We start from the raw sequence: 13,098 nt of genomic DNA, 5'->3' as shown, positions 1-13,098 counted from the left end.
GTGGAATTCAACACCATGCCAAAATTCGCTCTCCAAATCTAAATGAAAAAATCGGCTGGCTGTCATGATGCAACGGGATTGAAAAGAAAGCATGACACAAATCAATTACTGTATACCATTCTGCATCATGGGGAATCTGATACAAGAACACTGATGGATTTGGCACAATGGGACAGCATGACACAACAATCTTGTTAATTTTTCTCAAATCCTGTACTATTCTGAACTTTCCATTGGGTTTCTTCAGTCCCATTATTGGTGAATTACATGGACTGCTCAATATTTCTCTTAACACCCCCTGCTGGATCATTTTCTCAATTATGGGTGTTATTCCTTCAATTATTTCAGGTGTCAGTCTGTATTGTGGAATGTTTGGGTAAACCACTCCCTCTTTAACGGTAATTTTTACTGGATCTACATTTCTCATCAGGCCCACATCTTCTCCAGTAAAATCCCAAACTGCTGCTTTTACTGTCTGTTTTAATTCTGGGGGTAATGCATCTGGATTAAACACAGCATATGTTCCCAAAGCCTCACATTCCCTGTTATCCATGGTCATTCTGTATAGGACATCCTCATCTGGTGTTTCAAAGGTTATTCCATCTGGTGTACAGAAAATAGTGCAATTCATCTTGCACAGCAGGTCCCTGCCTAGCAAGTTCACGGGACTAGTGTCACACACCACAAATCGGTGCATTTCTGAAAATTTCCCTATTCTAACTCTTACTGGTTCAGTAAGGTGAGTTTTTATCTGTGTGTTGGACACACCAACTACTTGGATTGCTTCATCCGAGAGAGGAAGATTCTTTATATCAGCTGACCTGACAGTTGATCTTGTAGCTCCTGTGTCAACTAGAAAAGTAACACTTTCACCATTGATTTTTCCATCTACAAATGGTCCTGCCTGGTCTATTTCTAGAGATGCGCCAAGTACGCACTCCTCCTCCTCTCTTCGGCACCGTCAGAATTCTCCCTCAGAATCACTTCCCTCATTCCTTAGCCAATATTGTGACACAGCGCTTGCGCGTTTTGGCTTGTTTACCTGCTCTTCATCGTAGAACCCCGAATCTTGGCTGTACTTCTGGGATCCTCTTCTTTGTGGTAAGGGTGGTTTTGGCACCTGATTCTGCTGCTTAACAGCCTTCTGCTGTTGCTGATGCTGACCACACCCCTCACTCTGCACCTGTAAATTCAATGATGGATTGTCATCATTAGTAGACGGTGGATTCTTACACTCAGATTTCCAGTGCCCTAATTTTCCACAGTTGTGGCAGGGAAACCTTTTCTTTGCTTCCTCAATATTACCTTTCCCTTTTCCTGGGCCAAATCTAGGTTTATTTCCTGGATTATTTGCTTGTTCCGCCAACTGAGCTTCCTCTCTTTCTGCAACTTTCACCTGTGCCCACATTGCCTTTTCCTTCAGTTTCCTTTGCTTTGCCTCAATCTCATCACTGAAGTATTTTGCATGTCTCAGGATCTCATCAATCTTTTTGCTCTGCCAGTCTACGGTATGCTGCCTTATCATTTCACTGATTTCAGGTCGCAAGCCATATACAAATCTATATACAAAATGGCTCAGATCCTGGTCACCCAGATGTTCCTCTCCACTGAACTGTTTGAAAGCCAGTATTAGCCTCTCATAGTAAGCATGGACTGATTCTTTCACTTCCTGATGTGTTCGATCTATTTTAACCCAGTCTGTTTCCTTGGGGGGTATCTTATTTTTCAGGAAAGCCATAACCTGCTCATACTTTTTCATAACCTCCGGGTCTGGAGCTCCTGTCTTTGGATCTCTCGGATATTCTTTAGTGGGCCAGTCTATGACTATCTTACATTCAGCCCACAGGTCTGCTGGTACAATTATATCAAACAGACTATTCAGGTCGATCCACAGCACTTTTGATAACTTCACAAACCTGTCAACCTGTCTATACCACTCGACGGGCTTCTCCCTTAGCCGAGGGAAATCATTTGTAAATGACAAAATATCTTGTCTGGTCCATGGGACATGTACGTACCCTCCTCCTGGAATCTCCCTCATGGGATAAGCTGTCACTGCTTTCTCCTTTTCTTTCAGGGGGAATGTTGAGTAAGTTCTGTCTGCTGCATCCTCTCGCTTTCTATACCATCTATCTTTCCATCTTTCCACATCTCCCCATTTTCTCAGCAAAGCAATCATCTCCTTAATCTGTCCTGTTCGGCCTGCATTATTCAGATTCTCAATGTCTTTATCTGTAAAATCCACTCGATAAGGCTTTTGTAAAGCTTTTACCTTGTCCATGTCGATCCCCATTTCACTGGCTATTCCTTTCAATCTTTCATGTATGTTCTTTGCTCTCCATGTGATACTCTTACACAGGAATAGAATCTCCCCTTCCTGATAATTTTTCAGTGTTTCTGTAGGGATTGTTCCTACAATCAGCTCCTCCATTTCCATACGTATTCTAGCTACATCAATTCCCTGGGATTCCTTTTCTTTCCTCTGCAAAGCTTTCAGCCAATCATTCAAATCTTCCGCAGTTATCCCTGCGGACTTTTCTGCCCCCCCCCCTGGTTCTGTCACTCTTTGTGGTTCTAAGATCGATCCTCCAATCATTCTGTTCCCTTCCACACAACCAGAATTCAAACCTGAGTTAGTCTGCACATTCAACTCTCCTCCACATATGGTATGTCTCCACTGATTTTCTCCTGGTCTCCACTGATTTTCTCCCGTTCTCATTTCTGTCTGCTCTGGAGGAACAATCAATTTGTTGGCTACATATGGAACTGTCAAACCACTTTCGCCAGTCCTCTGCTTGTCGAAAATCGGCATAACCGGACCTATTGTCACAGGCACCGTAACGGCCTCAAGATTTTTAGTCAGTTCTCTGATTTTCTCTGTCAATTCAAATGTGGTCCTTGCTAGTTCTCTGGTCTTTTCAACCTCGATTTCATTCTCCCTTTCTCTTTCTCTTTCTCTTTCTCTTTCTCTTTCTCTATTTCTTTCCCTTTCTCTTTCTCTCTCTCTCTCTCTTTCCGCAAGAGAACTACTGCTTTTCAACTCAGGGGTCATAACTTCTGTCTTTATAATCCGCAGGGTGTCTCTCATTGGGGTAACTGCTGTTCCTACCTCTGGTTCTCGTCTATACGGGGGTGGTCTTTTATAGAACATGTCATCTAAGACATCGTCATCAGACTCATTCGCCCCATACCTCCTTGTTTCTACATTATGTTCTTTCTCTGTACACTTTCTCCCTTCTGTCTCCTCTGCAGTTCTTACAGGATATAATCCCTCAGTCATGCTGGCATCTCACCATCTTCTCATCCGATCATGATGAGTTTCGCGATCATACTTCCGCCCAAACATATACCTGTAATTTCCTCCACTCCTCTGCTTTTCTCGCTCATGCACTTCATCTTCCCATTCAGTCAATGCCTCGAACTGCGTTGGCCTAGGCCGAGGCTCTAGGCCCATCATCCTCTCTCGTAAGTTCCTCATTATGGCCAGATTAAATGAACCATGCTCTGGGAACGCTAAAACTCCATCTTCTTTAGTATACTTTACCCAGTTGTCTAACCAAATACAGGTATGATACCCATATTTCGCAACCATGAAGGATGCGGGGGTTCTTATCGGAGGAAGTAACTGTCCTTCCCTAGTCACAATATCCTTATCCTTGTCAAACCAGTTCTTAACTTTACTAAACAAGGATTTCTTTTTCTTTTCTTCAGCTTGGTAATACATTTTCTTATTTCCCCAACCCTTTTGTCTTTCTACAACTGTACGATCTCCTGTCCAATTGCAGCGCGACTCACACTAACACACCAATCCTGGAGCGTCTACGTCACTGACTCAGTCCACGAATCCCAGCGTGACCCACACCAACGCACCAATCCTGGAGCCTCTACGTCACCCTGTATGTCTCCCAATCCTTGCGCGGCGTACACTAGCACACCAATCACCGTGCTTCCACCGTTCTAACCCACTGTCCAATTACAGCGCGGTCTTCCTGACGTCAGCAGTCGCTGCAACAGCTTCTGCTCCTGTCTCCTGTCTCTCTCGTCTACCCCTCCTTTACAAACTACTCAGTAGACTTTGTTTCAACTTCTACGAGTCTGTTAGTTACAACATACAAACATCTCCATTGTCTGCTTCGCTAGCCACAGAACAGCAAAAGACCTTTCCCACGAGAATTCCGCCTTTCCCGAGAGCAGCGCTTACCTCTGCCCTACTACAGAATCGTTACTTCCGTTGATAAAGTAGCACATCCCTCTACTCTACCCTTCTAACAAGCACCAATTAACTGTTTTCTCCTGAATGCTCCTAAGAGTTTCACAATTAACCAGAATGCCTTCTCATTCACGCACTTTCACACCAGAAAATGTAGTACATTCACACAGAATCCTGTCTTTCCCGAGAACAGCGAACAGTCTGTCCTACTACAGAATTATATCACACGTTAACAAAGCAGCGCTTACCTCTGGTCTGTCCTTCTAACAAGCTCAGAGAATACCTATTACCTTTCTAGTGATAAGCGTTAACGGAATGCCATAAGGATCCCTGATACCTAAGACCAGAACTTCACAGATAACCTTCGCTATCATATACACTTCTCTCACACAGAAAATACGTTTCTAATGGTAACACACGGCGATGCTACCTCATCGAACCCAGACAATGCGACGCGCAACTTCAATTGTCACACGTTTTCCCCTGTCTACATACAGGGCTAACAATCCCGCCTTTTTCCGAGAGCAGCACTCCCTCTGCCCTACTACGGAACTGTCATCAACTTCCTACGTCCCAGAAGCCGTACACACTACACAAAACTCAATACGACTTCAACAAACAGTGTTAGTGCAAACATCAATATCAATCAATAATCAATAAGCTTATATACACGCAAATTCACCAGATCAAGACAATAGTTAACCATCATTCTGCTACCAAGAAACTGGTGCAGATTGGAGCTTCCGAATCCCCTCTACTTCCACGGACAGGGTGATCTCACAGTCACACACGCACACACACATCACACGCTGGTGGGGCCCATAACACCAACATTCATCCTACCACTCTATCCGTGCCATGTATAAGGGGAAACACTTTTCTGTACCTAACCAATCTGCAGATACCTTGAGGTCAATAGCATCAACTAGTTGCTATAGATCTGGTGAAAAATCATATTACACTCAATATTCAATAAACATGACAATAAAATAACCACCCGACACAGTAATTCAAACAGAATATTGTTTATCTAAAATTGTAAGAAAAGCCAATTAAATGCAAGTTCATTTCTCTCATATTTACCTATTCTGGCTAAAAGTCAGATCCTAAGTCAGAACCGGTCCTCAGCAAAATAGTTAGAGTTTCTAGCCGTCATGTAGAGTCACCGTCCTCTCTGTCAGCATCGGGACCTCTGATCATCAGTTCGGGAAGAAGTGGCGCTAGAGCTCTCTAGTCTACTAATATTTATACCAAATGTACATTCCACATGTTGCAATCATATCTTACAAAACAGTCAAATGGCGGAAATTATGTCGTCTTGGTACATTGGGATACAGTGATAGTTTTTCACACGCATTGATGGTCTCAAATAATGAATAGAAATTAGGAGTCCATAACTAATTCGTTACTTCTACGGATGTCTCTTTAGGATAAAATGTATCTCATTCGTGGGACCATTATAAGTTCATCATGTCGGCATTTGGATTAGTAACAAATCTTCACATTCAGGGGCATTTGGCATTTCTCCCGGATTTGTCGTCATGATGATTGGCTTTTCAGTTCAGCAGGAGGGCAAGGTCGCAGTCAGCGCGAAGCCTCCTTTCAATTATTCATTTACTCAAATGCAGGCTGCGGGTGGTAGCCATTTTCTAACAGGCCACAATGGTCAACTTAAGTGAAAAGAAACACAAAACACAATTACTGCATGGAAATGATTATACAGTGTTATTCCCCTGCTAATACCCTTATGTGTATGTATTTATCTAGCCATTTGCGACATTAAAAGCCATTAATGCGTATTAATTATAAGCGCAAAACAACATAACATCACATAAGCAACATCTATTCGGTCAGATTGCTCACCAACTTAGTTCACTTATTATTTTAGCCATGCAATAGCATTCCCACGTGTAATTCTTCTGTTAATAGGGTTGATTAGACAAGACTCGACAAACCTTTAATAATTAATAATTAATCAGTAGTACTTTTAATTATAACATACGAAAATGAAACAGGTATTTGGGTTTAAAGTAAAAACCCTGCTCCATCACTGGGTGGGTGAGCTAGATGACGATGATTGGAGAGAGGCGTGAATGGCTCCTAGGGAATTGACACTATCCGCACACCTGCATATGGTACAGGTGAATTACCTACACGTGACCTATTTATCTCCATGTTGCATGCAGTGGATGTGTTCTGCTGCTCATGCCACATGTGCACGCTGCGCATTTCACGCTGCTGACTTTTTCCATATGGTATGGGACTGCCTTGCACTGCGATCCTTCAGGAGTATGATGGAGCGGGAGATGTCGGCGGTACTGGGGCGTCCGATTGAATTGTGTACCCAAGCTGCAGTACTGGTACTTGTGGAGGAGCTACAATCTGAAAGACTCTTTATAGGGGTGGCCTGTCTGGTAGCTAAGAGCGATGTTGCCCGGCTGTGGAAGCAACCCTCACCCCCTTCGATACAGCTGTGGAGAACAGGAGCCGATTGGTGAGCACAGCAAGAAAAACCGATCTATGAGGCACATGGATGCCCTCATAAGTATGATAAAGTGTGGGGAAAGTGGTGGTCCTGTTATGGATTTTCCTCATGAAAAGATTGTCTTCTGGCAGGATCATCTTATGTACTGTTGTGACTCTGAATGCTCAGCTCTTACTGCTTGTAATGTTGGATGGTGCTGTTGTATAAACAAAATAAAGTTGATTATAAAATATATATATCACAGACATACACACCACCTTAAGGAGTTCGCCCTACATGTATATGTCCTACATAAAATCCTGCCTCCCCCTGACAAAAATGCATACAACACAAAGCATTAAAACAAAAATCCTTGTATTCCCATGTGACTCCTCTTCATATCAATTCTCTTTCACACAACATGCTCTTCTGAAAAACTCTCCCACATTAGTACTTGCTCCAAAAAAAAGGAGCTGGATCCTTAATTCCCCATTCTCCCACTGTTCCGACATTCTTGAACTTTTCCAATATTCTGGAACCAAAACTGTTCTTGTTTCTTTGAAAGATGTCCAAAAGTCAGCTGCCCAGTGCAGCCTAGAAGGTAAACAATTTGATACATAACCTCCCTACTGGTCGTTTACATCATAAAGTATTATAACTTTATCCACTTGCTCATCTCCCTTCACTCGTTTCTCCTCCGTGTATACCATGTACTGTTCTTTAAGCTCTCTTGTATGATTGAAAAATATCTTTATTTACAGCTACTCTGCTTCTTCTCTAAGAAATTCTCCCTCTTGGCAATGTCTGCAACACCAGCAGCAAATTCCTAATCCAGACGGAGATTACAAAACACAAGCAGATGAGAACAAAAATATAGAGCTTTTCTTAGCTCCTGACTTTAAATAATTTTTCAGCAAGTCTTATCACCAACAATACCCTCGTTTAAGTTGCCACACGTCTATCTACGTCTCTAATGATCCACCTCTTCTGCACCATCTGCTCTTCTTACACCGATGCTGTGCATAAAAGGACCTGGTCTCTTTATTCTGGTTTGTGTATGTTTCCACACTCTCTTGTTGGGCCCTGTCCATTCTACCATAGTTGTGCACAACACTCCCAGAATCTGATTGTTTAGATGTGTGTGGTGCAGCTCTGACAAAGCATGCAAAAAAGAGTCCCCTGTTATTTGAGTGTCTGAATGTTGGCCCAGGGTTTAGGAAGCTATGTTTCAAAAAGATACTGAGCCAGCACATAAACTTGACAGTTTCCAACTTCCTAAATATTCTTTGTTGGTGAAATTATAGACTGAGAGCGTCAGCAAGTCTGAAGAAGTTACTGTACCTAAAAGGAGAAGGCGCTGATCACCTGGAATCTGACAAGGGAAAAACCTCAACTGTAAAATAGACTGGGAATGAAAATACAATATTTTAAAGACTAGGCCTGCATTTAAGAGAAATTCGACAGAGGAACAAGGAAATCTGAACAATACATGCAAATGATATATAAATAATTTATCAACATATCTTTGCGAAGTGGCATTATCAAGAGGGCTTCCCAGGAGATCCTCAAATGATGTCTCATAGCCCTTATGAGACATTATTTGCGTATCTCCTGGGGTGCTTTGCCTTTCTATAATTTTCTGTCTCTTGTCGGTCTCTTCTCCACATGGCAAAAAAAGCCTATTATATTGTGTTTCATGTTGGAGTCTTGTATGGCGACAGCGCACGAGCTCCCACCGGCTGCGTGATGCCAGAAACGTTTTTATCTAATAAGCATTGCATACATGTAAGGCAGTTTCTAGGCATAAGCTACAAACAGGGCCAGCTTTCGGTCAAGGCGACTGGTGCAGCGTTATCTGGCGCTGACTTTAAGAGGGGTGCTGTCTTTAAAATTAATTATGGGTTTAAAAGCACTTGCTGCAGAGTTTCCTTGTGTATCCAGCAGTTTTCATATGCAAAAGAAACAATTGATGGACGGAATGCTGGACAATGCAAACATTCACCCCCAGTCACAAGGATCTGGGTTTAATCCACCATTCTTTTGCTCACCACATCATCCCAGTTTAGACCCAGCCATATGCAAATCAGTCTTGACCCTGTTCCTTGTGGGATCAGTCCACCCGGAACTGCCAAGCCAGGTCCTCCCTGGACCGGATACAAGCATCCTTTCTTGTTCTGCATTCTGTCCATCAATTGTTGTTTTTGCATTTGTCACCTGAGTGAGACGGGCATTCCCAGATGTGGGTCCCGTGCTCTCCATGCCACTGGAGTCAAGCTATCCTGGCTTATGAGGGCTGAAAGCCCGAAACCGGTCCTAGGATGCTTGTTTCCAGTCCAGGGAGGACCTGGCCTGGCAGTTCGGGCTGGACTGTTCCCATTGGGCGCAGGGTCAAGACTGATTTGCATATGGTTGAGTCCAAACTGGAATGGCATGTTGAGCAAAAAAACGATGGATTTAGGCCCAGATCTCTGTACAGGGGTGAATATATGACATTGTTCTGCATTCTGTCCATCAATTGTTGTTTTTGCATTCATCACCCCAAGTGCAGTGGTCGAAGTGGGGGGGAAAAAAGTAGGGGAACTGTGGGCAAAAAATAAGAGGGCGAGAATAACCCAGGATTGGATAAGTGGGCGGAGCCAGAGGTGTGGCCAGAATGCGCAAACATCCCAATTTTTAGTATTTGTTTGGCATTTCACTGCCCAGTTTAATCAACCAATGGATACACATGATTATTTAAGGTTATAATGAGTTATTGACATTAAAACACATTCACAAAGTGGGATATGCTTCTAATCAAAGAATGTCCCAAATACGATAAAATGTGGAAGCACAAGCCATTTGTCGCCGAGCCATGGAGTCTGTCATCAGCACTTCTCCCTTTTTCCACAACAGCAGTTCAAACATGAATGGCAAAGTATCCTAGGTTGCAAATGTTTTCTATATAATTATGGCTCTGCCATATTTGCCTCCTAATGCAAGATCTGCTGCATTATCTGAACATCTAAACTAATAAATTGTTTTTAGCTCAAACATATCAAAAGTTAATAAAAAATGTGACTTGTTTTGCTGTGGAGTGGATTGCAAAGGTTGACTGATCACCTTTCTCACTGTTGCATTTGTATGTTACACTGGTACTAATAAAGCAAAATCTTTCCAAAGACTGTTAGGATGTGTACACATGTCAAAGTAATGAAATATCAGAAAATATACTGCATTACGCTGCAGGCTTTTTTATAATGCATAATTTAGTCAACACTGCGGCATAATTTTGTCCTCCTTTGCTGCATATTTAATTCCAGTGGCCCCACAGCAAGCAGCACATGATAAAAGTGCCTGTGAATGAAGCAGAGAGACTGTGAAGTTGCGAACTTAGTTTGGTGTGCATGCAAATTCTGCATTGCCAGTCCCTGGTGAGTTGCAGCTACTACTGCTGAAACAAAATCAATGGAGCTATCTATGTGTGAGGCAGACTGGCCTCAAGGGCAGGGCCGGCCTTAGCACTGGTGGTGCCCTGTGCATTAATGTTTGATATTGCCCCCCCAATGACCACCTCTGCCATGGATTCCCTCACTACCACCCTTTAACAGTGACCCTCAAGTCTCCATAACCACACTCTCTCAGATGCATTTAATTTGATTTACAGCGCCACTCATAGGGTGTCAGAGCACTTTACATCACACACATTACTCAGAGACAATCAATATGTTTGTAAATCACTGTATAGAAAATGTTACATAAGACTAAGGACTACAAGGTGTAGGAGTCACATGACAACCATACCAGTAGGCCGTATAGTTTAATAGTGAGTGGTCTGGAGAAACAAACTCAGAATTTAAAATGTAATACCATGGTTGGGGGTTCTCTTTAATAATCAGAAATTATTTCTGTCCAAAAGAACACTTTTTGCAACATTAGGATAATCAAAGACTGGGGGAAAAAAACATTACGCTCTAATTTATACCTTGCAGTTTGTATGCAGCTCTTAGATGAAAGTTAATAGCTCACTGTTCTATGTTAGGATTTTAACTTATAAACTGCAAGTAACAAAAGGATCTCTCTGACAAAAGCAGTAGCCCACTGACCTATTTACATTATGTGCACTTTGTGATCTGCATGGTGCATGTTCTTTGCAGCAGGCACATTAACCCTCTGAGCTACCTTTCCATGAATCAAAACTTCCACTAGACAAAATGATCTCTCTCTAGGAAGAACATTAAACACCAGAGTCATCGTGACATTTTTATTGTTGCCGAAAATTGCTGGAGGCCAGACAAGAGCAATATGCGGCTTACATAAAAAAGTAACAAAAAAGTAACAACATCCTGGAAAAAGCAAACACTCATAGGGAATGCAAAATTTAGCAAACCATGTGAAATGTAAGCAGGAATAACATGGTTACCTTAACGCTTTTACACTCACTATTAAAAAATCAGTGAGTGCTTTTGCCTGAAAAGTTAAGGACATGACTACAGGGCCCTGAATAGATCCATTTCAATGTCCATTGCTTACAATGTCCTTACAAAACGTAAGCAGTATGGTAAAAAGACCACATCCCTGGACGCAGAGCCGCAGTACACATTTTGTTTTCCAATCCACACTTTGCAGTACCTCCAGGATTGGTGCACTAGTTGCAAGCCCAGGGAAAACAATGACAAGAAAACAAAAATAGCTCTTCACTAGTAAACTCTGTAAAAGTGGCGCTAATGTGTTTGGGTGTGAATAAAATTAATCTGGCCAGTTTGCTACCACTCTGTCTTACTTTTTGTTGTTGTTATTTTTCATATTTTTAACCTTTTATTCCAGATGCTGCACTTTGGAATTAAAATACGAAGGTTCCAGCAAAAAAAAAAATCTTTTTTTGATCCATTTCACAGGGAAGCAAATAAAAGAAAGGAGAGGAAAGAGAGCAAGAACCCCGTCTTGAAGTCACGGTTTTCAGTTAGAAGAACTGCTAGACAGAAAGAGGGAAGAAGAAAAGAGGCACACATATCTTCATATCAGTTTAAGGATACTGACGGAAACTGCAAAATGAGGACAGGACAGGAATTATAAAGCTGTTTACGTCCACACTGTTTAGACTGCAAGGGTGATAGCATGGAAGTCCTCTTCATAGTTTTGTAAAGAAAGCTATGTTGCCCTCAGAATTTTTTTCACCTCTCCTAAGTGTTTTTCCCAGTAGACTCAGCAGTCCACTAGACCATTGCAGGGGCTCCTCCTTTCGACAAGAGGTGTTACCTGGATTAGCATAGTCTTTCTGACTCACCTTCCTGGACAACCGGTTTATTTTACACCAAAAGGTTTCTCATATCCATAGTATGGGTGAATACTAGGCTATGAGGTTACTGATGGTGGTGGAAGCAAATAAAGATCAGAGGTACATGCCTTTTTCTTTGCACCACTGGTGAGGAAGCAAGCTATTAGCACTCCTAAGTAGAGGTTTCATACAGTTCCCCAAGAATATTTGTTTATCGCCTTGTGTTGGATATGTGTGTGGATAGAGAAAAGTATCTAACGCCCTGTTTATGAGTTTGGCGGTCCGACCACAATAGGACCGCGTCCGCCCCCACCAGCAGCCCACGGTTCTGGCGGTCCAAATACTGCCATATTACGAGTTGACCACGGGCCCGGCCGTGTGGAGGGATTTTTCACAAATATATTGATGCTTGTGTGTGCATTTCCATTACAGATGTGTCAGATGCCCACATATGCATGATATATGTGGAAAAATACCATAGGCCCATTTCCGAGGTTCAGCCCATATGTGGGCAGTCATGGCAATGGGTATATGCTTCAAAAAGGACTCACCTGTAGATTGGTGCAAACAGGGTCATAATCCTCGGTGTGAAGATCCTGCTGTGAAGGGGGGACCTGAAGGAAGGGATCCAAGTCGGAATCTGCTTGGAAGAAGGTTAGTACGCACCCAAATCTGGTGGCACTCCCACCTTCAAGCAGGCTGTCGGACCTTCGCGTTCCGTTCGTGAAACAGGCAACTCCTTAGACGGTGGTGCAGCTCCCTTGTACCGACCTATTGCTGCTGCCAATCTCCGACCGCGAACCCAGCAGTCTTCGGTCTGCTGACGGTTTTTGCAGTTCAGCGGCAGTCTTCACAAAGCCGTTCTGCCCAACTCATAACCTCACCACACTCAGCCAGCCACCACCAATATGGCAGCCAACGGGACCATCAAACTCATAATCAGGCCCTTAGAGTGTGTGCGGGCTTGCGCACATACTTGACTGTGCAACCTGAGTGAAACGTGCCCACTAGGTACACCATGAAGATGGGGGCAATTGATGGTGGTATTTCCAGCAAGCTGTCAGTAGTGGATTTGGCAGTCTGTCTGTTCCCTTAGTCAGGGCATTACGCCTACGATACTTGGGGTTAACTCCTGGGTGCCGGGGGGAATTCCCATCTCTTCCATTATGA

This window comes from Triturus cristatus, chromosome 1_1 (assembly GCF_964204655.1).
Source record: "Triturus cristatus chromosome 1_1, aTriCri1.1, whole genome shotgun sequence".
Classification (NCBI taxonomy): domain Eukaryota; kingdom Metazoa; phylum Chordata; class Amphibia; order Caudata; family Salamandridae; genus Triturus; species Triturus cristatus.
Note: the sequence above shows the minus strand (reverse complement) of the source record.